At 36.5% G+C, this 26,608-nt stretch overlaps 1 protein-coding gene across 5 annotated transcripts in view; it reads right to left on the bottom strand.

Annotated features, from left to right (window-relative positions):
- ARPP21 (cAMP regulated phosphoprotein 21) overlaps window positions 1-26,608 on the bottom strand; it is a 159,161-nt gene that overhangs the window by 118,431 nt on the left and 14,122 nt on the right. Inside the window, exon 1 of one of the 5 annotated variants that reach the window (XM_030932944.1) lies at window positions 19,659-19,724. The exons of the other annotated variants lie outside the window; for them this stretch is intronic. The gene's annotated coding sequence lies outside the window, so the exon portion shown is untranslated. Of the gene's footprint in view, window positions 1-19,658; window positions 19,725-26,608 lie in introns of those variants that run through there. 5 annotated transcript variants of the gene reach the window in all.

Below are 26,608 nucleotides of genomic sequence, written 5' to 3'. Positions count from 1 at the left end.
ATTTGCCCAAATCAAGTTGCATCTCTTCCTTTTCCCTATAACTCTACTCTGTTGCACAACGGCTAAATCCAACAGCATGCGCACCTCTTCCAACATATGCCTGTGTATGAAAACACTAAATGCATCCCAGTTATTTAGTTTGAAGGTTAGAAACCTTCTCTCCCTCCTCCTTGCTACCCTCTTCTCCCAAGTTTAAATGAGCACAGCTGGTTCCTTACAGGATTTTACTGTGGCTATATTAATAACATATTGGGTTACAAAGCCATTTGTTGTGCAAAGGGAAAACAACTGTTGAAAATTCAATCACTCGTAGTTTCTGGATTTATTCATGTTTTATGAAGATGGATGATTAGACTTTAAGCTATGTTTCTTTCATTTTTGGAAATTATATGGCTTTTGAGAGCTAGACATGCATTTATGACAAAACTGGATTGCTAATCAATAGTAATTTTAATTTTTCAATTTTGATCAGTTTCACCATAGCTACTCTAACTAATACTCAATATTAAATAGAAATCATCATGTCTTAAAAATTTGAATCTATTTAACTAAGAAGCCCATTATCTAATATGTCTTAGCATAAGCGTCAGTGATGGTTATGAAATGCATTCTGGATTCTGTTTTACTTTTCCCCAGTTGAATGACGTTCTCAAGGATCATGGCAACTCTTTTGATTTCTCTTTAAGACCCTCATATTTGTACAGTTCACTTAGCAGGTGAACAGTAATGTAATTTCCAAAACTAAGTCTTAAATGCATTATTCCAGCCTCAGTAGGAGGATGCAAGATATAATTCTTTCCAGGAAGAGAGAAAGAACAAACTGATATTCACATAACTAACTCAAAGCGGGGACAGCCTGGATATATGTGTGTGCGTAATTACCAGGACACGTTTTGAAATAGCACCAAGCTCTAAAGTCAGTGAGGTATTATTCTTGCATGCCTGAATCATAAAGTCATCATCTACCAAGATAAAAGAGAATATGGGCATATGGGAATGAGCAGAGAGGAACATATGGATCACAAATATTTTTGTAACTGATTAAAATTGTTCTCTTTGCTGAGAAAGCAGTGCCAGGAAATCAACCCTACTTCAGCTTTCTGTTCACCAAACTAACCGGACTCTTCCACTGCCATTTAATCTTGATTTGTTTCAATTTCTTTCATTTCTGCAAATAACCCAAACTATTTTTAACAAATATCTTTTCTTCAACATTTAGCTAATAAATATTCTGGCCAAATTTCAACTGTCACAGTTTGAAGGATGGAAGGAGAAAGACGAGACTATATACAAATGCACAAAATAAAAGTTACTGTAGCTTTTTTTTTAGTGGAAATACTATTTTAAACATAATTTTGTGGGTAGCATTTAGTAAATGCTGTCAATAGTTTGCAAATTAAGCTACAGAAAATTAATCAACAATGCTGTAAACTATTTACCATGAAGAAAGCAAGTAAAATAATTGCTATCTCGCTTTATATTCATGCTGTTTCTTGTTTCTTTAGTTTACTTTAGAGTTGGACACTGTAATGATTCGGATTGTGGATTTGAGCAAGAAAGGTAGAGAGAAGAAAGGCAAAATGAAAAGCACCAAATATGCTGTCTTTTATCATCACTGTCAAAATAGATATGTGCTCTGTGTGTGTGTGTGTGTGTGTGTGTGTGTGTGTGTGTGTGTTGTGTGTGTGTATTAATCACTGTGCTACCAATTGGGAAAGAAAGGTCAGATTTGATTCAAATTTCAGCAATAATTTAGTTCATCAATGAAAGGGAAATTAAAGTTAAATTTTTATCAATAAGTTGGTAGTGTCACTCTATTAGTCACTTTCTTCACAATACTTATGCTAAAAAATTAACGAGAGAAAGACTAATATTAACCCAAATTAGCATGGGTGCTTTATGATGAAACAACACAGTCAATATTTACTTATTGAAACTGAAATGTTTTGCCAATATGCACTGCTTCTTCTTTTTAAGCTGGGCATGGTTCTGTAAATGAAAGCCACTTGTATATTGGGGTGGTTATTGATTTATCAAATTGTCACATAAGATATATAAATATTGCAAGACTATATATGCCAAGCATATAACCCATTCTCAAAACAACTATTCTGTTAAAGTTTAAGAAAGATTTTGAACCCTTAAAGTTAAGTTTAAAGCAAGAAAAAAAAGTAATTGGGATGTAATCATTTCAAAAATAAGAACAATGCCATGAATAGAACGTACATACTAGTATCTTTAGCAAGTCTGAAATTTTCCCAAGGTGACCAAAAATATCAATGAGAAATTTTCACACTAATTACCCTCCCAAAATGTAATCGTTCGGTAGTGTATAAGAAACACTCAACCAGGAGCTTTACCCTTTAATTAAACTCTTTATGGTCAACCTCATGTGCAGGCATTCTGCAAGGCTCTTGAGCCATCATGAAAATGCCAAAATTGCCAGAAAACCTTTTTATTGGAAGAACAGAGGCGGACATTTGAGAAAATAAATTTTCTGGTTCAGATTTTGGGGAATATAAATGTTTTAAGGAATATCCTTGCTTAAGCTTTAACCTAAGAGCCTGACACTTTATAAACATGTAGAAGGTTATACATAGGATCTCACATTTCCTTTTTTAACTGTGGTAACCTGGATCAAACATAACCAAGATCAACATTTAGCAGAATGCCAAAAGTGGAAGGAACTGATGCCAAAGCTCTGCACAGAGTAGCACCATAATAATCATGAACGCCATTAAAACTAAGGAAGGTCTGTTGTCAATAAAAACATCTAAAGAAAGGCCTTGTGCCAGTGTTTTATTTCTTTATTTGTATAACAAGTCTTTACTAATCTTCTACTATGAGCAAGAATGTTCTACACTGTGACATGTTATTCAGGTGAACTAACACAATCTCACATTTAAAAATATATTTTTCTTACTGAATATAAATTAAAAATAAGCAAATTAATATACAGACATACAGATCAAAGGCAGAAAATGATACTATAAGATGGGAAATTGGAATTCTGCTTTACAAAATTTCCTCTGACATATTGATGAATTGATGACACATATATATACAGACTAGTTCTTTGGACGTAACATTCCATGGTCAGTACTTGACTCACACCGGTACCTACTAAATGCTATCATCATCATCATCATCATCATCATCATCATCATCATCATCTTAGCAGTACCTGGTGACATACATTGCTATTTATGTATCCAGTGTGGACACGGCAAGAATGAAAAGGTTAGAGAAAATACAATGTTCAGAGAACACTTGCACCTTCACCAGAATCAATGCATGTACAGCCAATGTGCTTTCACCAACAAAGGGTAACAGACATCACACTTCACTGAAAAAGACAACTCTATAATTTTTTTTCCCAAAGCTTACCCTGGATGTGGTCCTGGTACAATACAAACATCAGGATGTCAATAATCTGAATGAGAGAGCTGGATGGAATGCAATACCTGATGGGCAGCCTTGTCACAAGACTGGCCCAGTTTGTGCATATTTTTGCTACAGATAAGAAGGGATTTTTGACCAAAATCAATGTCACAGAGAATGAAGCCAAAGGCTCTGCTTCCATGTTAGAAAATAAGCCAAGAATCTGACAGCATCAAGGTTAGTGTTAGTTTGAGTGTGTGACCATTGAGACCAGTCCAAAGATTTTTAAATGGCCTAAACTTCCATAACCCATACAGGCAAATCTCCACCTTACATTTCCAACATCATTCTATTAAGAGTCTGGTATAATTTATCCATATGCAAGGTGGTGTCATCAACCTCCAGCATGATGCAAACTTAAAAAAAAAAAAAAGTGCAAATATCCAGAAAACCACAGAGCTGCAAAGAAGCTTGAAATTAGTTAGTCTAACTGACATTAAATTCAATGACTTGGACATGATCTAGAACCAGACTTATCTACAAGCAGAGTTGGTTCAGGTAACATAGTCATTTTGACTGTATGTCAGAGCTCTTTTCAATAACCTGTGTTCCTCTAGTGATGGTTCTATTAGAAATAAAGGGCAAGTTTACCTAATCTATGCAATTAATTCCCAGTACGTCGCAAGAGAGACCCACACATTGTTTTTCACTGGACCACTCTCTTTTCTCCTTGTGAACGAGCCTACAAATACTGCACAGAAATGACCTGAGCATATCATCTGATGATGGTATGTGTGTCTCTTTCTTGGATTTATCCCCCAAATCACATGGACACATTTGGGTTTCTAAATCTTATGCTCAGTTTCTCTTTTTGAAAATCCTTAAGGCCCATTTTTCATAGCTATCAGAATGCCCAATTTCCTCCTTCCACACCTGGAACTCATAGTGCCCAACTTTCCAAAAGCCGCACAGAAAATCACATGCCTGCATTATTCCCAGATAAAGTGTACCCAGGTTTTGTAGGTAGGCATGATAATGTTTTAATGTGGAACAACTAATTATAATCCATACTGGTGCTGAAACATGGGTAACATTTCAAGAAGACTGTCTCCTTAATCTTCAAGCAACAAGCCAGGATCTCAGACTTGAGCAATAGCCTCATCATTCCTAGTGTAACTGAAACAAATTTCCCAGGTACTTAAATAATTCTGTTAGGATCTTGTGGATAATGATACTATATAACTTTGCTAAGGCAAAAATGTCCTTAAGTAGTCAGATCTTCCAGGAATTTCAGTGAGTTACACACTTATCCTAGATATTTCTCTCGGTATTACTATTCTGTGATCTCCTATATCAAGCAGTACTATTTCAGGGATGAGAACTGGAAATGATCCTCTGAAATGACGATACTCTTGTTTGGGCATTATTAATCTAACTGGTACTGGAAATTCTGCATTCTACATCCAGTTCAATTCAATTTAATAAAATATTTAAAAGTTTCTTCTTTATCTGGATGTCAAGAAAACAATTCATTATTTATTTTCAGTTATTTCTATTGGAGACGCTCTCTAATGAAACAATAATTTTTCATAAAGTGCATATCTTCAATTCTGGCTTAAAGGATTCAAAAATATAAAATTCAACACAAAGAAAAAAGGCATTTTTAATAAATGGGGAGAAATACTAATTTTAATAGTAATCATTATATCTGACATGAACTCTTTTCTTCTTCATTCCTACAAGATGTGAAAGAAGCATCTGTCATTTCAAAAACAATGAAATAACAAATGTGATGCAGTTGGAGGTGCCAAAATGGGAGCTAAGTGTTTGAGTTATTAAAACCTTTCTCAAAGAAAGTAAAAAGGAAGAGACATTTAGGTAAAACGAATAAAAGCAAATAAAAATTGCTAAGTTGTTATTTTGTCTGATTTTTGAAATGTCCATAAAAGTCATGTTTACTCCTATATATACAGTAGGGAAAATAAGATGTTTCCATTGCTATGACATCTTTATGTCAATACTTTGTATTCTGTACCATAAATGACTATTTCATGCCTTAATATTGCCTTTTCAGATTTATTATTACCAAAGTCATCACTCCCAAACCTTTTAAAAAGGAATCAACATAGAAGTTTAAATTGCCCATCTATGACCTCAGCTCCCTCCCTAACAGCAAAATGAATGAAAGGATTTTCTAAGGGCGCAAAAGAATGAAAAGGGGCAAGTCCCCAAAACTAAAAGCCAAAATGTGAGCATAAAGGATCTATGAACCCAGAAGCTATGGTCACAGGAGGTGTACTCCACTTCCAAAAGGGAGGGAGAGAGGGCAGAGAGAGATTAACAAAAACGGATGTATGCTGCCATCCTAAGTATAGCTTGTGGAATTTCAGAAGACACAGGAACAAAGGGAGTTTCCAGTTATGTAGGGCAGCTCTGAGCTATAGTTTTGTGTTAACCTCTTAATAGCATTCTCTTTCTACAAGATTCAACCACCACACCAATGAAACAACTACATTTTATTGAGTACTACATGGGTATTTTTTGACTGAGTTTTTTACATACATTATTACATCTATTAATAATTCTACACAGATGATTATATATATTATTACAACTACCTTTTACTGAGTACTACAGGAGTAATTTTTGACTGAGTCTTCTACACAGATTATTACATCTTATCCTCACATCAAACACATTTATTCATTGCTAGCTTACAACAGGGAAGACAGCAAGCTGTCTGCCTGTCCTATCTCTTTAGTGTTAAGTTGGCTGGCTGATGGCTTGTTCAATCACTGGATTTCCCAGGTCTTAGAAAAAGCAGATGAATCATTCCTTAACAAAGCTCAAAATTTGAACAAAGTAGTAAAAAGAGTCTCTTCCCACTATTATGTAAACTCCACAATCATGGGGGTTTTGCCTATTTTGTGTATCTCTATATTAACCCCAATACTAAGAATAGTGCCTGGCACATAATAGGATTTGTTGACTCAGTGAATGAAAAGAGGCTTAAAGCCCTACCTGGATTCTAATCAGTAATGGCTATGTGACTTTGCTGTGTTTCTGCATCCTCCACCTGACGGCCAAGGTATCTAATCATGCAAAGACCTATGAAAACTAATGTGGCAATAACGTTTTTCTTTAAACTAAACCAACAGTCACTAGAAGGTACCTGAAAGTAAAACCAGGACATGTTTCTGGATGTTTGGATCTCATGAAGGTTTTGGTCTGGCTAAGCTCTGTGATAGTAGGGCCAATCCATTCAAAGAGAGCTAGGCATATTGACTGATCTCCTACTGTGCACAATATTTTGTGGCCTTCTGGATAGGATATAGGGGAAAGGAAAGAGATGGCACTTGCTGGGAAGCAGCTATGAAATTAATTATAGAAGTCAGCAGACAAAGGGATTTGAGAGCAAAGCAACCCAGAGGACTGAAGCATATAATAAACAAATATTCCATTGCTAACATTAAACTTAGGGGTTTCTCAATGTCTTCTTGAAAGCTAATTTTGAAAATCTATCTTAAGGAAACTAAAGAATGTAAGTAAGGAAAAACAGAGACAAATGAAAAGATATTCTCATTAAAGATAAAAGGAGAGTGCTGAAACTTTGAACTGATGGTGCACATGCTGATGAGTTTCTTCAGGCTCTTGGTGCTTTCTGAGTTCTTCTGAGAAAATGACGGCATCATTAATTGCATGATTTATCATAATTAAACTGGCCAAACATCTAGGCCTCACTTATATTGCTAGGTGACAAAAAAACTAGATAAAAGCAATGCCTTTTCTTTCTTCCACACTTGACTTCTTTCAGTGTTGCATGAGGTTTCCTCTGAGTGCTTACTCTACAGGTTCCTCATCGAAGTGTCATTTCTCCCCTTAAGAGGAAGTGCCACACAGGTGCAATGGCGATCCTATTACAAAGTGGAAGATAATATATTCTCATCACATGTGCCTGCTCTGCCTCTTCTTAAATGCTGGGGTCTTTTGTTTTTTCTCCCAGTTTGTTCCTTTCTCTACACTTCCTAATATAGTTTTACATAAAATTACCTACTAACACCACTGAAAACAGTCATGAAAACAAAAAAGTGCTGTGTTGAGATCAACATATTTGCTAGAAAAAATGTAAGTGTTCAAGAAATAATTCTGACTCTCCCCAGACTTTCTGAAAATAGGTGAACTTGAAATATAAAATAATTCATTTGACATTGGCATTTATATTGGTAGCAACATTGTGTTGGAATTTTTCCTCACCACAGTTAAATATCTTTTGGTGTGTTTAAATGGAAAATGCAAGAGAATAACAACAAAACTACCTGAGAATGGGTGTGAATGTACTGCAGAAAAAGGGTCCATATTCAGGACCTCAAGTGCTGAAGAACGTGTTTCATCTCATGTCTCTTTCCCTAGGAGACAAGGAAAGCAGCCAGGAGAGTGAAAGGAGCTATGTGTCTTCGGAGAGAGGACTTACAGAGACTCTGGTACAACAAATGTAACGTATATGAAAATAAATATGCAAAAGAGTGTCTCAAAGCCTTTATTTCTAAGCCATCAAGGGTGTGACTTGTGTTTGGGGCCATGCTTTAAACACTAGCATTTTGAATAAATGTTCCAGATGAAGAATGCCGGCCATAGACTCTAAGTTCCTCGGACAGAGACAGCCCTCAGGTCAGCGTATCTTCCAACTGTTGTTTAGTGCAGAGCAGGAGCACTATTGATACCAGCTTGCTGAAAGGATAAATGAATACATTCCTGGGAGGAAAACATTTTCAGGAACCTCACAACACATCGATGCAGCAGAATCTGCGGTTCTTTTTTTTTCAATGTGTCCACGGCTTAGCCAGAAGGTACGTTCCCACTTAAACTATCTGAATTGGTGTGTGTTTGTTTGTGTCAGGCACAGGCAGCATTCAGGCTCTGGGGCCATCTGTGGCAATGCTGATTGGACTCCAGATGCCCTGTTTGACAATAACTGAAAGAGACCATGTGGTTGGTCATTTGTAAGAGAAGGGCTGCAGTTTGAGGTTGGCCTGCCTATCATCATGGAATGTGAGAACTACGATCATATGAACATGCTCTACCTGAAAAGGCTGGCATGGCCCGATGATGTCAACCTCCCCATAACCCCTGCCTGCTGTAAGCCTGACTTTATCTGATGTTCCTCTTTTTTCTTTTTAAACAAAACGTTCTTCTTTGAAGGAGAAGTGAAAGAGTTACATTCAAGACTAAAACCATTTTCAGGTGAACATCTTCTGCATGATGGACTCTCCTACTTGGGCATTCCCTGCACAAACCTGACAATAAGACCCTTCAATCCTAGCAAGCCAGAGTCAAAGAAATTGGGTTTTTGCTTTTTTGTAATCTTCATATTTCAAAATATTTAATACTTTTCAATGATCTTATAAAAAATAAATGCTGGTATAATCTCTGTGAATTATTAGAACCTGCTATCATTACCTGTTACTAAAGAAAGAGGTAAAAGAAGATTCTTAAACCATACCAAATGAAGAAACTGGCAGAAACTATTGATATTTGGGAGGGACACAGTCAATCTGAACTCATGAAGAAAAAGGGTTAAATTGTGCTCAGAAACTCCCTGGGGTTTCCTGATGATGAAGTTGAAGATGTGGGGATTTTATTCATGGATTCTACAATGCCTAAGCTAAGTGCCTGGAAGGGGTAATTAGTTTTGTACATGGTTGTTATGGGCACACAAAATAGTCTTAAAGTGTACTTTACAGACACTTCAGTAGAAGAAAACTGTTGGTACACATAGTGCAAATTGACATTTCAGAAAGGAAGACGTGAAGTTAACCCACCCTCTTGGGTGTCTCTAATGTTTAACCTTGCACTTGAAAAAAAAAATGGGATGTGGCATTCCTATGACAAATGAAACAATCTGATTCCTGAAAGGGAGGCTGAAAATCTGGCATTACACAAAAGAATAGGAACGTAAGAAAGTTTTGAACGTTTTGAACGTTTTGAACGTTTACAAGAGTGTACATCCAAACTATGGATGTGGAATTGCCAGGGTAAAATTATCCAGCAAAGAATCAAAATTATGATTTGATATATCACAGAAATGAACTATCTGTCAATCTCATGTAATATGAAATACTCAGCTTCTGAGCTGTGAGCTTATTTGTGAAACCTTCAAGATTTTAAATGTAGGTAAGAAAGGAGAAGCCAGTAGTTGCATTTGTAACATATAGCAAGGTACTGCCAGAACTGGAATCTTTTTTTGTTGAATAGTCTCCTTAATAAAGTCTAAGGCCTAAACTTTGGGAAAAATCTTATGCACTGGGAGAAATTATTACCTTTCTGTACTCATAATGATAATTAGGAAGGAAGGAAGGAAGGAAGGAAGGAAGGAAGGAAGGAAGGAAGGAAGGAAGGCCCAACTGTCAAAAACTCTCCTGCAAATATATGAAAGTGGAATATGAAATATTTGGAGGAATGTATTAATATGATGAAGATTGTGGCAAAATTTAATTTTCACAAATAAATATAAAACTGTGAAAACAAAATGGGTCATTTATTCTTCATTGCTAGCACCTAGCAGAGAGGACTGCTCATAATTATAGATAAGTATAATATTAGGAATAGCATTTCTCTGTATTTGATAAAGTCTGATAAATAGAAAAATGTGCTCTACACCTCAAAAATTACATATTTTCAGTAGACAAAGAGATATAAAGAAAGTAAAGAACACAATGAGATCCTGTTGTATCTCAAAACATATCTGCCTGATGACAAGAGAAGAAATTTGAATCTCCAAGTATCAAAGAAGTCTAAGGATATTTACATAAATGACTACTTTTAGTCAGTCTCACAGGCATTATTAGTATCCTAATTTTAAATGTTTATGTGTGTGCATATATAATTTGTGTAATTTGATTCTTGTCAATTTGCAAATGTAAAAATGGCAGATCCCAGGTATCTAAAATCCTGTGTGGTTCAAAACCATCCTTATATCCTGGTAGACTCTGTTTTCAGTTCTGGGAGCACTAGCTCTCTGCTGGCAACTCTGTGGTCTGACCACTTATATGGGGCTTGGGCATACCCATAGATGCCAATTCCAGATCGGGCCATGATTGCTCTACACTTCAGAGACTCCAGCAGGAGCAAGGAGAAGATAGCATGCCAGCCAGTGGAACACATTGACTATTTGCTCTACTGGCAATCCACTAGGCTCCCCGAGATGCCACACTTAAGGTGATGCTGCACAACTGAAAAGAAATGCTGCCCATCTAAGTACTAAAAATGCTCTGTTTTTTTAGGTTTCCGTTTTATTTTAATTTACTAAAAATATATATACTTCCAAAAATTTACACTTTTATATTTAGGACTATTATTTTCCCAAAATGGAGAAGAACAAAGTCAGAGATGATACTTTACAATAAATAGTAGCAAGAAATTTCTGAGGGAGGGACATTGTAAATTTCCTGAGAGGGAAATTTGTGTTCTCACTTACTTTATGAGTTTCTTTTTCTTCTCTTTCTTCCTCTTCTCCTTCCTCCTCCTCCTCCTCCTCTTCTTCTTCTTCTTCTTCTTCTTCTTCTTCTTCTTCTTCTTCTTCTTCTTCTTCTTCTTCTTCTTCTTCTTCTTCTTCTTCTTCTTCTTCTTCTTCTTCTTCCTCTTCCTCTTCTTCTTCTTCTTGAAAAAATATTACTGCAGGTGATCTTCAAGACTTCCTGACTTCCAAAGTGCAGTATTTTGGAGTGATACTGCATCAATATCATTGCAAAACTTCATTATAAATTAACTTGTCATGCATTATGATCCAATTTAAGACTAGATTACATTTCCTTTTAATTAACTAGAAGGACTCTTACATATATTTTTCTCTTCTTTTAATCTAGCATCTCTCTCAAATATAGTAACAAGTGATCAAAGCTACAAATAGAGTCCAACTCCAAGGGTCAATACAAAAAGATTGCTGCTTCTTTGAGAAGAATCTGTAAGTGACTTATTCCTCTCTCACATAAGTTATTTTAAAACGAGGAATATTGTACTAAAACATCTAGTAGAATGCTTGGAATTCAATAATAACTTGATGAATTACTTATTTAATGAATTAAAACATAAATTTAGCTAGTCATGAGATTATAACACCTAATCACAATGCAAAATGACTGTGGTTTCATTCTTAAATTAGTTCCCCATTATCATTATCACTGCCACAAATCACATGGCTAAATAAAACTAGTTTTACTATGACATAGCTTGAGATTTTGAAAAAAAAATAAGTTAAATGTTAATATAAATAATACCAATTTAAAACAATTTTAATATACTTATTGGAGACTCACTCTGTGCCTGACAGTATTTTGATTAAAGAATATAGTATAATAGGACTAGCCCTTAAAGAGTCACATTTTAGAGTGGAGGAGGCTGAGTCATAGATACATTAAGCATATCAAATATTTCACTCTAGGGGTGAGGCAGAGCCTAAATTCTGACAGGTTGGTTCTGGGACTTCAATTTTATCCATAGGCTTTTGAAATGAGTGAGGATAATAGTTACTACATGCCCGGCAATAAATACTAAAGGCATGCCATAGTGATGCCAGTGGTAATTCAGGTGGATAGAACCACAGGGGTTAGTTGAGGCTGCATGCTTATTCTAATCTTTCCAAATCTCAAATAAACCTGTTTACTTTTATATTCAGAAAAGTAAACATAAAGACTGAGAAGAGATAGAAAATAATGAATTAATTTGGATGCCTGTTTGCAGTATTAATCACACTCTAAAACATGTTTGTGGTTGAAATATAATTACCCATTTAATCAAAAAATAGAAAATTAAAGACAAGGGAAAAATTGTTAATAAGGCTAAAATTAAGAAGAAGTACATTTAATAAAATGTGCAATAAAAGGAATTTAGTCTATAAAAAGGCATATTTGAAATTAATGTCAAAGACAAACTAAAAAACCCTACACCTACACACAACCAAATAATTTAATAAAAATTTTAAAACTTGTTGAATAACACCAAAGAATGTCAAGATTGATTAAATAAACATTTACATTATCATAAAATATGCTTTGTACTTGGAATAAATATCAAAGTCAAAACAACTCAAAATCATTATAAACAAAGTCAAGAATAATTTTGCAACATGACTTGGACTAAAATTTCTTGAGAATTCAGGGATTCTTTTGTGTGGAGCCACTGACTGTAATATTTTGTTCTAAGCTTGCTTCCCTCTACAAGAAACCAGTTAAAAAAAAAGATCAGAAAAAAATAACAGTTTGTGGGAATACCCTGTAACTCCATGTAAAGAACTTAAATTCCCTTGTGCTTGGTTGGTTTAGATTCAGGGAAGGGTATATAAGTGACAACGTAGATATTCATTGGTAGCATTCTCAGTATATACTATTTATTAATCTCCTTGACTGAGTATCCCCCAAGTAGGTTTGCCACTTTTAATCAGCTCCTACTTCAACCACTATTGTTTGAACCGCAAGGTTGGAGTTCAGGTTCTGAGGAGATAGGCACAGACCAGTTGAGCCATCATACAGTGAGCAATGATCTGGGTGTTTTAGAAACCACAACAACACACACATCCTATCATGTTTCCTTTAGAAAACCATTAATGAGCAGGATACATTTTACTGTCTTCCACATATTGTGCATACACTAACTAAATACCCTGATGAGAACCAGCATTACAACGATGAGTAGAGTACAGCCCTGCCCTCTAGGAGACTCCAGGGGAAAGTTGTATTAACTCTTTAAAAAATGGGATAGGGTTCATTAAGTGGCTCTTCATCTGCAGCAGTGCTTTTGAAAACGAGGATGGTTTCATGAACAAATGCAATATTTACCCAGTGAATTCTTTTCTTATTTCTCAAATATAGGAAATGACTAAATCCTGAATGTTTGATATAACCTCTTGCCTCCTAATGAATGTTTACACTATACAAAACAACTCAGTGGTAAAGTCATTTGAAAAGACCTATTACCTTCTGCAATGTAGAACTAGATACGTGGCTGTATGTGTGTGTTATCTAAGTACACATTTTGATTCTGCAGATATTTTTAGAGTGTCCATGTATAGCACTTTGCTCAGAACTTTCCACTTACTTTAAATTTTTACTTCAAAAACAAGTTCTTATAATTTCATGAGAGTTTTATGATCTCGTTATCATATTAAAAAAAGCTTAGGCTGTTTATGATCTTGTTATCTTATTAAAAAAAAAAAAAGCTTAGGCCAAGGGCAATGGTGTTGTCCTTTATACTTATCTACATAAAGGCCACATAAAACCTAGGACTTGGTTCTTCTAGTCCTGTATTCTTTCCAAGTTGCTTTTGTGCATATGTAGACAGACATAAATATAAACCAAGACACACTTGTGTTAAACTTATGTATTCTGAGTTAGGGTGGTCCACTCAGCTTTAACTTAAAATCATTCCTTTAAGATCTGCAAATTCATTGGCCTCCAAAGGAGCGAAAAGTTTGTTTCTTTCAGTGACCTAAAATTTTTCATGTAATTTGAATGTTGGAGAAGTCTCACTTGAATTAGGTTACACACACACAAAATAGCAGGTGGGCTAAGTCACTCAGAGTATGCAAGTGACACTCCTCTGAAGCCCCTCCCTGAATGCCAGATCAGGCCACATAGCAGCCTGGAGTCGGTTCCAGCTCAGAGAACAGAGCAGCAGCTGCTGGGAGTTGGCGGCAGCCCAAGTCTCAGCTGTATTCTTGGCCTTCTGCCTCCTCCAGGCACTTACCCGGGGCGCGTGACCAAGGAAACAGCTGAGCCCCCACCTCAAAGAGGAAACGCAACCGCCACAGCCCCCGCCGCCACCTGCTCTGGAGCCAAACAACCAACAAATTCCTGCTCAATTTGAAGGGGTAAAGCGGACTGCTGATTCACTCCTAGGAACGCCGGGGCTATTTCCACTGAGGATAGAGGCATAGCTCAACAGGAATGGAACGTCGTCGTGAACGCTCTGGCAGAGCCACCTGGGGCCTTGAAGTTGCAGGGAATCAGAAATGGTAGAATAGCAGTTACCAGAGTCCAGGGATCGTGGGAGGGATGATGGAGAGAGTCTGGTCAACAGGTACAAAGTTACACTCAGGAGGAAAAAGTTCTGTTCTAGAAGTTGCTCTATAGGATAACTATAGTTAACAATATTGTATTGCATATTTCCAAATAGCGAGAAGAGAGGATTTTTAATGTTCTCACCACAAAGAAATGACAAATATTTGAGATGAAGGATATGCTAATTACTCTGATTTGATCATCACACAATGAATACATGTGTCGAAAACCACATTATACCCCATAAATATGTATGCGTCAATTAAAAACAAAATCAAACTTTAAAAAATAGTTTAGATGTTCAAGTCACAGGGTTCTAGTAGATTTCAAACACTGCTTTAGATACTGTCTGCAAGATTTTTTGAAGATACTCCTTTCTTAAACAGTAATTTTGATTTTCGTTTTATAGTGGGCTGAAAATTTGCCAAGAACATGGACGACAGGACAGTTCACTTTCATGTGCAACAATTTCCAAGAGGATCCTAGGTTACACAGCATAATTACAAAACTAAAGCAAATATGTTAAATGCCCTGCACCTTTTTTGAGACGCCTAGTATGACCTTCTTGAGTGCCATGAAGCATTAAGATAGCCTCAGGCATCAGCACACATTCCAGGTCCAAATCCAATTCTCACAGCCCAGCAGGCAAGCTGGGACAGTGGAAATGCGAGTATATGGCCCAGCATTACTCCGGAGGACTGTGGGGGTGAGCATGCCACTTCCCAGAACCTTGGCTCTGACAGCTTCAACTGCACTCACGTCAGTGCTATTAAGAGATGTTCCTAACTTCAAACATTGTGAAATCTCACCCCGCTCCGAGGACACATCCCTCCAGATCTGTCTCCAATCAACACGGGAGGCTGTGCTTTGTGCTATTAAAAATTTCTCTGGAACAAGAAAGGCAAAATGCTGACGTTCCATGATGCATACATGGGGGTTTGTTACACAATTATCTCCATTTTGTGCACATTTAAAAAATTTCCATGATAAAAAGTTCAAAGTATAAAAATTTGTCTGCGGATTAAATCATTGTCAGATGCAAGAACTATGCTCCCAAACTGGGCTTCTGTCCAGGTGGGAGAAACTCTGATTTGTAGGTGATTGCTTATTATTTCTGGGGAGAATGTGAGGGGTTTAAAAACCTTATAGATCACAGCTTTTTTTGAAAAAACTGATCCACATCGAGTGAAGCCTTTTCTCCCTAGCAGATATACACAATTTTAATTCAATTCTGGGGTGACCATTTAGATACATTTGCTCTGGGGCATCATGAAGTTTCTGTTGTTATTTTTTTTAATTTGTACAAATTTAGAGGGTACATGAGAAATGCTGTTACATGTATACAATGCATAGTGATAGAGTGAGAGTATTTCGCGTGTCCATTGCCTGAGTACAACATCTTTTTGTTAAGTATAGTCACCCTACTCTGTTATCAAACACTTAATCTACTCCTTCTATCTTGCTGTATGTTTCTACTCTTTAATTTACTTCTCTTCATCCTTTCTCCCCAATCCCACTCACCCTTCCCAGTCTCTGTTATCTATCTTTTTACTGTCTATCTCCATGTGATCAAAATTTTTAGCTCCCACATATAAGTGAGAATATGCAATCTTTGTTTTTTTACCCTTCTGGTAGATTTCACTTGGTGGACACAATTCTCCCTTCAAGTTCTTCTTGCCTCTTGTAGAACTGTCTCTTCTGCAGAGAGCTGCACTACCTCATGCACACTCTTTCCTAGAATAATCCACATCCAATAATTCAACAACTGATCAAGAGCGGAGTGGAAGCCCTGAGATCTCAACCCTTTGTGGGACTCTCTGAAGGTCATTCTAGTGGCAGAGCTTTCTGCAAGATCAGCAGAGGCTGTCATCCTCTGGCCTGAACTGCAGCCCACCTTCTCTCTCTGCCCAGTCTTGCTCCCCTCTCTGTCCCTCTGTGGGGTGGGTCCCAAGAACTCTCCTTAGTAAACATCCTGCACATTTAACTCTATCTCGGAGTCTGCTTTCCAGGACCCTGCCTACAACATCGCAGGACATCCTTTCGCAAGGGTTGAAAATGCTTTGCAGTAGTGATAAAACCCAGGTTAAGAATCACCACTTAGTTTTAAACCGTTGTTAGCTTTTCTTAATCACCTCTCTAATACCTGGCGTCTCATCACTGCTCCAAATTGTGCAATATTTCTAAAAGTATTAAAACTGTACATACGATATGCACATGTATGCCAATTGGTACTGCTGAGTTGGCTTATATGGGATCACATAATTAATTCTTAAAAATAAACCATACACACTATGATTCTTTCCAATGGCGTGATTCTCTTCCACACCTGAAATCTCATCTCATTTTGACCTTTAACTCTCAGAGGCCACTGTAATGCTACATAATTCTCTAATCTCAAATCCAAAGTATGTCTACCGTGAACACCTCCAACAATTATATCCTCAAACTTAATTTTATTTTATTTTTTATTTATTTTATTTTATTTTATTTTTATTATTATACTTTAAGTTCTAGGGTACATGTGCATAACGTGCAGGTTTGTTACATATGTATACTTATGCCATGTTGGTGTGCTGCACCCACCAACTCGTCAGCACCCATCAATTCATCATTTATATCATGTATAACTCCCCAATGCAATCCCTTCCTCCTCTCCCCTCCCCATGATAGGCCCCAGTGTGTGATGATCCCCTTCCCGAGTCCAAGTGATCTCATTGTTCAGTTCCCACCTATGAGTGAGAACATGCGGTGTTTGGTTTTCTCTTCTTGTGATAGTTTGCTAAGAATGATGGTTTCCAGCTGCATCCATGTCCCTACAAAGGACGCAAACTCATCCTTTTTTATGGCTGCACAGTATTCCATGGTGTATATGTGCCACCAATAGCGAACACCAGGCCTGACACATAATAGGCATTCAAGATATTATGATTACATATTAGTTAGTGCCCATAAAGTGTTCCAAAACTTATACAAATTATCTCATTTCTTACTTCACAACCACAAATAGCTATGTCACTGTCTCCTTTATACACATGGGACAACTAAAATTCAGTAAGGCCAAGGAACTTGCCCAAGGTAACACAATAAGTACAAAGGCATCCACTGTGTCTCACTCTCTCTCCAGCAAATATGTATTATTGTTGCCTACAAAAATACTCTTTTGGGAGATGAGGCAGGACATAAAAAGGTCAATGAGAATTGAATACTGTTGAATTTTTGAATTTTATAGATGGTCATAAGAAATTTATAAGTGTTCTGATTTCTTTATGCTGTATATATTTTCAAGTTTCTATATTCCATGCAGAGAATGTATACTAGCAGCTCAAAGATTCTAATAAAGGAGCTGCCTAAGTAATTATAATAGCAAGTAACACAGCATGTTTCTATGTGCTGAGCAGTATTCTATTCCATGACTTTTACTGGTGAAGACACAGAGTCACTTTATCTCTTTTCCTTTTTGTATCTCATTGTTCGCCATTTCTCCTTGTGGATATGCCTGGAGGAGGTGAAGTTTTAACAGCACAAATACACCATTCTCACGAGTACAGCTCAATAACTGATTTTTATACTACGACAATGAATCAATGAGAGAATATTAAATTATATTCTGTATTTGATGTTTTACAAGACTGAGATTTTTATTTAAATTGGTCAAAGTAAAGCACTTGGTCTCCTGGAGGATCCGGTTTTAGTTGTACAGATAATCCACGTGTATGTGATCCGTGTGTGTAATGAGGCCTTGTTATGCCAGTGAAGTAGATAAACTATTATTGACCCAGCTCCTACTAGGTGTAAAAATTTCTGCTAAAAATTGTGAGATGCAAAGATAGATGTAGCCTGTCCCTGCCTTTAAGAAATTTATAATCTACTAAAAACAAGGAGTTACTCAATTTAGCTTTCCAACTACGTATTTTCTTTGTTTTTCAGTAAGTATGCTAGGCAGTGAATTCCAAATGAGTCCTTATGGGATTGTTCACTAATTTTCAAGATAAAGGGTTAATTTAGACTAATTCATTATTTGGGGAAAAAACCCACAACTATCTCTCATCCAGTAAGATAAAGAGAGTAGTATCCCACAAAAAAGAATAGAAGCATTTACTCAAAATCCTCAGTCAAAAGTCAGTAATTCTCCTTACTGATAATTAACTATCAATAATCTGATAATTATCCCCCACGAAGTGAACTTTGAGAATGAAGTTAGTCATTATCTTAACTTCTTGTTACACACACTTGAGAGTTAGAAGCAACATTCCTCTGTCTTTCCATGAGAGTTCAAGTATTGCTCTCCTTTTCCAGAACTTTCTCCAGGGATGACACAGAAGATATTTCAAGGACACAGACTATAGCCAATAGCAAGGATGGTTTGAAAGAGCCTAAAGTGAGGTGCACTTTTATGGTGTATGTGCGGGTATGGGGGTGGAAGCAGAGTAAGAATTTGGCCTGCTCACATCTGGAAGGATGGGGCCAGAGGCAGAAGCTGAAGCTAAGAACAAATTCAAAGAAATGTAGGAGAGCAAGAGGTCCTCTGGTGGCTGAACCGATCATTTATAGATACTGTCTTGTGTTTTATTCAGAATTGGGAATAGACTAGCCCCCTGTGTTCTCCTGGAGGAAATGGAAAGAACTATGTAAATGCAGATATTTAAAAGATTTTTCAGTGATACCTCATGATTATTTATTAAACCACCTCTTGCATTGCTCTAGGTCAAAAAGGGGAAAAAGTCAAGGTCCAAAAGCTGAGAATCCCTGAGAAGGATGCCAGGAAGGCTTGTCAGGGCTAGAACACTGATCTGTCCCTTGGCAAAGCCTCTCATGCTCTCCCTATGCCAGCAGATGGTGCAATGCACACCTGTGACTCTTGTCATAAAACAGCTCTCTGATGTTTTTGTTACAAGAACTTATATGACTCTTTACACACCCAGGTGTCATTGTGGACCAATGTCTTTTCACTGAGCTGCTCCTGAACTAATACAGTGCTTTTGGTATAAAACAGGAAGCCCCTCCATCAGTCAGAACAAAACCCCAGCCACCTCTATTCTCTAAATGTTTCCTCCTTTTGAGAAACTCATCTTACAACACGTGATGAATTACTGCTTCAAACATGTATATTAACCAACAAAATGAGATTCACCCCTTTATTAGCAAATCTCCTAGCTCTCTACCACCCACTTTTCATGATCTGTTCCTCCTCTGTGTTCACCTTGATGTCTCTATCAGGCTACATACCTGCACTTCAGCACTTATCCCAGGGCCTTGAAATTATCTGAGAGTCAGACTGTAAGTTCCCCAAGGGCAGGGATTGTGCTTTGCTTATCTCTGGGTCTCCAGGACCTGCCAAGATGTCTGGAATACAATAGGAAATGAATACATGTTTCTAAAAATGTAAATGTCTTCTACAAATATCTTCTAATCATCTAAACCCAGAAAGGTCTATTAATTTTTCAATTGCTTAAAACATTAACTATTTATGTTATATTCATATTATCATATTTTAAAATGTGCTTTTAAGGCATAAATTTAACCAAAAAAATCTGAACTTGTGTGCTGTGTGCTGTGTCTACCTGAAGAACACAAGTGTTTGTGGAGTCTGTATGCATTCACAAGCATGTATGTATGTGTGCTGGGACTTAATGTAAAAAGTATTTCTTAAAATGGGTCTGTGTAAAAAAAGTTGCGAGAATAGATGACATCATGTTTTCATATCTATTTGAAGAAAAACTTGCAATATACATAGCTCATGTCTTGATTATCAAAGTCAGCAAGAGAGAATATGGGCTGTGTGGGGTTCCTGCTGTGAAATGCAAACATTATCTGTGAAATTCAAAGACTTTATCATTTAAATATGAGGATTGATGCCTCTGATGAAGATAGAGCATCTTAGTTAAAACAAACAAATGATTATCTTGGACAACAGTGTAAACAAGACCCTAATTCATGAAGCTGCTAATTGCTCTTCCCAGCTGCAGAAGATTGGCCTGCACTCCATCTCTCACTGCTCACCCTGTGAGCAACATTTGTACACTCTCTCCTGAAATTTAGCACAGCACAGGTCCAGCCTTACACATCAGAGCCTGGGGGCCAAAAAGGGGTCAGTTCAGGAAAGAATCTAAAAGGCAGATACTTAAAGAAATCAAGGGCTTCATTTTATAGACGTATATTTACTTCTATGGCTGTGCTGGAATTAAGCTCATATTTAAATTACTTTATTTCCTCACAAGACTTATGGGTATGTCATCAGGAGAAAAACTTTAGCAACGGTCTTTGTAACCAAGAGAAATTGATATTGCATGTCACTTTTTGAAAGTAAATCTAAAAATTGATACCTGGATAATGATCATCACAAACTCCCAGAGTCGTTCATATTTAATTCAACTTAAATACAGATATCTTAACTCATGGTAAACAAACAATAGCTACCGTGTTTTCATACATTATTTCATAACAAAATGCCAAAAAGAACACTTTATACATAGTGTTTTTAATCCTCACTGTAACGAATCATTCACTCATGGAAGGAAGAAGAAAGAAAGAGAAAGAAAGAAAACAGGTTCAGAAAGGATAAAATTCCCTGCCCAAGGTCAAACGGTATAAAAATTATTCAAACACAGTTCTCAAAAACCCATGCTCTTTCCACTGCCTGCCATCACAGTGCCCAGTCTATGGGTCTGGAGTGTGTTCACCAAGAAAGGAATGCAACACTCACCCATATAATCACGGGTACTGATTAAAGAAAGATGCCAGACCATATAAAAACTGTATCTTCTATCACAAGAGAGTAGTATTCCAGTTATCACTATCCAGAAATGTGCAATTACTTTTTATCAGTAATGTTGCTTCAGATATCCCACTAACATACAAAAGTGCACACTCAACACTTGATTCTCTAGTAATCTTAAAACTGAGAACCAAATTAACTTTAGAAGCCCCTGTTACTGTAGAGTGAATGCATGGCCACTGGTCCAAGGCCCAAATGTTGTCATATCTGGAAGAGCTATTTCTAAGGTTTATGGAGCCTCACCTCGACCACCATGCTAGGATTCAGGCTTGGAGATTACTTTGAGGAATAGAGCAGACCCTAGGCTGTTGCAACCTCAACCCACAGCTGCCTTTTAGGACTAAGTCAACTGAGACTATCTTTGAAAAAAAAGAATGCCTGTGGGGAACATAATCAGAGTTTAACATAAGAATGATCAGCGTGACACTGAATGGAAGGAAAACCTGCTGTTTCTAAAATTTGGATTGGAGTTTTTTGTAAAACTGTCTGTTCCACAAGTTGAATCAGAGAAAAAGTGAGGTGAAGGGTTCCTCAGCCAATTCTTCTCTGCTCAACCAAGGAAGTTGGAAAAGCAGATTCCTCAGGCTGGTAGTAGGCTTCTCAGACAAACTTCCTCTTGGAAAAGCATCTTATTTAACCAGGCAGCGCTCAAGTCTGACAGACATGAGAGCAGTTTTCTGGTTCTGCAAGGGGACAGTGTCCACAGGATAGGAGACACCGTACTGTCCAGCTTGCCAACATGTCTGCCCCCACAACAGCACCACAACGCTTCAGGTATCACCAGGCATTTCAGCTGCCCTCTCCCTCTGCCCATGGCTACAATTCTGTCCACACCTGTTTCTACACCGGCAGATCCACGTAGCCATTGGCATCCTGTATAGCTCAGCTCAAACACTAGAATCTGAATGCATTCCCCAGTTGGTGCAACCAAGTCATTTCTGTACAAAGATTTATGAATTATCTAAGGCTGGTGGGTCATATGTAAACTGTATGTATCTGTAATGTCTGTATATATGTAAACTGATATCCATTAACAAATATATCAGTCTGTTGTAAAAGGAGGAAATATAGACAAAAACAAAACAAAAAACAAAACAAAAGAAAAAGCAGAGAAGTGTTATGGAACGGTTAACTGTGTGGACTCTGAAGCTGGACATCAAGGGCTTGAAGACTGACTCCACCATTGACTCTGAGCAAGTTACCAAATGTGTTTGTGCCTCAGTTTTCTCATATGAAAATGGAAATAATAAGGGTCCCTGACTCAAAAGTGGCTTGGAGGATTAAGCACATTAATATACATAAAGTACTCAGAAGAGTACTTCACACAGAGTTGCCTTTATAAATGTATTAGCTATTAACTCGTTCACTGAGAGAAACATATGCATCTATTCAACAGATGTTTATTGATATCACCTGATCAGAGCCCTGGCTAGACATAAACTGCCAATACTTCTGGAGACCTGATCTTCCAGACATTTCTAGAGATCTTAGTGTCTTTAAAAATTATAGCTACTTCAGAATGGTATGGGCTTCCAGAAGCCCCAAGGTAGCCACCAGTGGGCTCTTCAAGCTGTGAATGGATGGCAATTTCTGAGGGCGTGTACACATATGTGGGAAGTAACTGCATGAAAGTTCTAGGGTTGTCAGTTTTTCACAGCAAGTCTGAATGAGAGAAATAAACGTGTCCATGAAAATCGTTTTTAAAGCAGACAAGTTTACAGGAAAGGATTCTAAGAAAAACACTGAATGAGGAAAGAGGGGAAGGGTACCAGGGGTAACACAGTTAAGGACTATGTCAGCCAGATTTTTCCAAATTCCAAAATTTGCCTAGGATCTCTGCCTGGAAAAAATGGAATTAGCACCCATTTTGAAGAATGCTTCTCATAGAGATCATATCTTTTTTATGTCTTTTGTTTGAAATAAAGCATATTTTACTTATATAAATTGATACTTTTACCTCATATAACTGTGCAGATTCAGTTACTTGATGTAACTAAATGGTAGTGTAATTCTGCCTTTTTTAATTTTAAAATTATTATACAGTAAATTCGACTTGTTTAGGTGCTATATGGTTTTATCAATTTTGACACTTGCATAAATTTATATAACCACCATCACTATCAGGCTACAGAACAATCCTAGTTTTTTAACTTCCTCATATGACCCCTTTACAGTGACACCCCTCCCTTTGTCCTATCTCCTAGCAGTCACCAATCTGTCCTTTGTCATGATAGTTTTACCATTTTGACATGTGGTATAAATGGAATCACACAATCTGCAATGTCTAGAGATTGGCTTCTTTCACTCAGAATAATTCCCTTGAGATCCATCCAAATTATTGTGTCAATTAGTAATTAACTCCTGTTTCTTGCTGAGCAATACTCCATTCTATGGATGTGCTGCAGTTTATCCATCCACCTTGTAAAGGATATTTGAGTTGTTCCTAGTTTTGGGCAATTAAAATCAAAGCTGTTATAAATCTTTGTCTTCACATTTTTGTGTTGACAGTTTTAACCTCTAATGCTCACCAATTTTTATTTTAAAATTTTCCTTGATTTTTAGAATATCCAGTCTTGTGGATTAGGGGATTATTATTATATCTCAGTGGATTTTATAATCCTACACTGGAAACCCTTGGTACACACAATCTTAGAGAGAAATTTGTATTCAATAATCATTCAAAACAGAAGCTGCTTAACTCTGTCTAGTGGAATCTGCTATCCTCACCACCTCCTTTAAAAATCTGTTTTAAAAATAATTTTTAAATGAAAGTAAATTCACAGTTATTCTAAGATTAGTTTGTTTTGAAATTTTATAGTATTCCTTTGTTTTTAGATTATAAAATATCAATCATACAAATTCTACATTCTGGCAAAAAGTTTTATGTTTTAGATCAGTGGTTGTCAAATTCTGATTCATGTACTGGCAACATCCAGATCACTAAGAACTTGTTATAAATGCATATACTTGGGCCCAACCACAGACCTGCTGAATCCAAAAATTCTGTATTTCAATAAACCTTCAGGTGATTCTCATGTATGTGATGTTTTGAGAACTACTGCTTCAGAAATAATTCTCCTATGTGATATAGAAGGAGTGCCACCATCTGAGATTTCCCCTTGAGATGACATAAGAAAACTCACATTTACTTCCTTCTGTAATAGTATTCATTTAAGGAATAGGATGGCTCATTTGTGTTAAAATATGGGCCCTGAATCACCAATTGGCATTTAAAAGACATACAGTATAGCTCATTTTGGTCACTGGGGCAGAGCTATGAAATCAAAATCTAAAGTGTACAGAAATCCCTGAGTCCTCATTTGAAACAATAAATTCATCATCTTACTCTCTATTACTATCTTGCCATTTCATCAGCGGTGATGCGCAGAGAAGAGGGGTACAGGCAAGTTTCCTCTCTTCATTGATTCTCTTCTATAATCTCAGCCTTAATGGGGTATTGTTTATTAGCAATGAAAAAAGTGAATTCAGAAAGAAAAAAGTAGAAAATAAGCTAGCCTGGAGCACCCCATCAGTCATAATAATAAAGATTATTCTTTTTATAATAAGAAAGCTCAAATATATGCATATATAAATATATAAATGTACACACATATATATTTATCAGAGAGTATGCATATTTATTTTCTGTTATCTCTGCAGAAATATTTCTCGACAGTAAAATAAAACTTATACGGTTGTTGTAGGTTAAAACTTACCAGAGTAAAGCTAGCTAATGCATATGATGAATTAGGTTAAGAAATTTGTAGCAATATGTTTTATGTACATAATGTAAAATATATTGATAACAAATAAATCTTTATATTTACCTATAAATATTATTTCTAAGATTTTCCATTTCTTCAAGTTAGGTAAATGGGAAAACAAAGAAAATTATTTTGATTTTATTTTACTTTAGGTCATAAAATAAGATTTAACATTTAATAAAAATTAAACATTGCCTTTAAATTTCTCTTTCCAAATATTTTAACAAATGCACTACCTTTGACAAATAATTAATAAACATGTTTATTACACCTACTATGCTTAACTTTTATTTCAGGGTAGGGCTGAAACATCTGCTAGCCTCACCACTTCCTTTATCTGAGAAACTGACTCCTTGAGGGTAGAAAGATAAAAAGGCCACTCTGATCCTGCACATCTGCTAAAAGCAACCGTCACCCTCTGCCAACAAACACAGAAAGCACAGTCAAGGAATGAGCGTGTGCATTCCAGGTGTTTGGTTCGCTTGGCAGAAAACAAATTGAGGACAAACAGTCTGCGAAGAAAGCTCACACGGCTAATTCTTATCTAAGTTTTTCAGAAGATAATTGCAGGAGAAACGTATTAGTTAGAACGGATAATTTCATCCTCAATATCGGTAAATTCCATACATTTATCTATCTGGTATTACTTCTCCCCCATGGGGCAGAAGACAGGTTGTAAATAAATAATGTAGCGCCTTTCCCTGAGTTTACAGAGGAATACCTTTAGAACACGTATTTGAAGAGCAAGGTAATGTACCTTAACTGTAAAGAATCACAAAAGAGTAACTTAAAACATGCACTTAAAAGCTCAAACCATGTGAACCCATTAGGGAAAAAAGTGAAAATGGAATTCTCCTTTAAGCTTCACTAATCACTTAATATGCATCCTTAAAACTGTTTTTCATCTATTTGAATACCATTTATTTTCTGAAAAAATATTTTCTCTCAATCACTTATTCCTGGGCATCTATTTGTTCTTAAGTGTGAACCATTAGGTCCCCTAAATAAACCTCATTGCTTCAAATTAAGATGGGTGGTGAGTACAAATATGGATTTAGATATGCTGTATTTTTTTCCTTTTTTTTTTCCTTAATTATATATCTTGTTGACACTTTATAAAAGCCAATGATACAGAATCTGACAACCCTCCAAATTTATTTTACTTTTCTTTTCCAGTTATTCATGGACTGATACAACATTTGTGACACAAACCACAACTTTATAGTATTTTCAAAACAAATATTGATATACATACAATTTCAGTATACATATTCTTAGAAGTTTCAGTGTTTTAATGGATAGTCAGGACATGTAGAGAAAGCCGGAACAAGCTATCATTTCTATTATTTGGCAAGTATTTTATACATAACTCAGGAAGAAAATATTAAACTCACATAGGTTCATTAACTTGGCTAGGTGAGTAAGAGGCAGGATGGAATTCAAATTTAGATCACCGTGATGTCAAACCTACCCCCTTCCTATGACACCGGGGAAAAGAGTGTCCCAAAGATATGTAAAATCAGGAGCTGATAGTCCATGGCACCATTCATGCCATAAATGGCAGCCACAAATAGATCTGTGAAGCATGCAGGTAAATTTCCATGTGCTTTGCGGCAGTTTCAAAAATTAATTTCCAT

This window comes from Rhinopithecus roxellana, chromosome 1 (genome assembly GCF_007565055.1).
Source record: "Rhinopithecus roxellana isolate Shanxi Qingling chromosome 1, ASM756505v1, whole genome shotgun sequence".
Taxonomy (NCBI): domain Eukaryota; kingdom Metazoa; phylum Chordata; class Mammalia; order Primates; family Cercopithecidae; genus Rhinopithecus; species Rhinopithecus roxellana.
The sequence above is the reverse complement of the archived record's forward strand: the minus strand, read 5'-3'. Positions and strand labels throughout refer to the sequence as shown.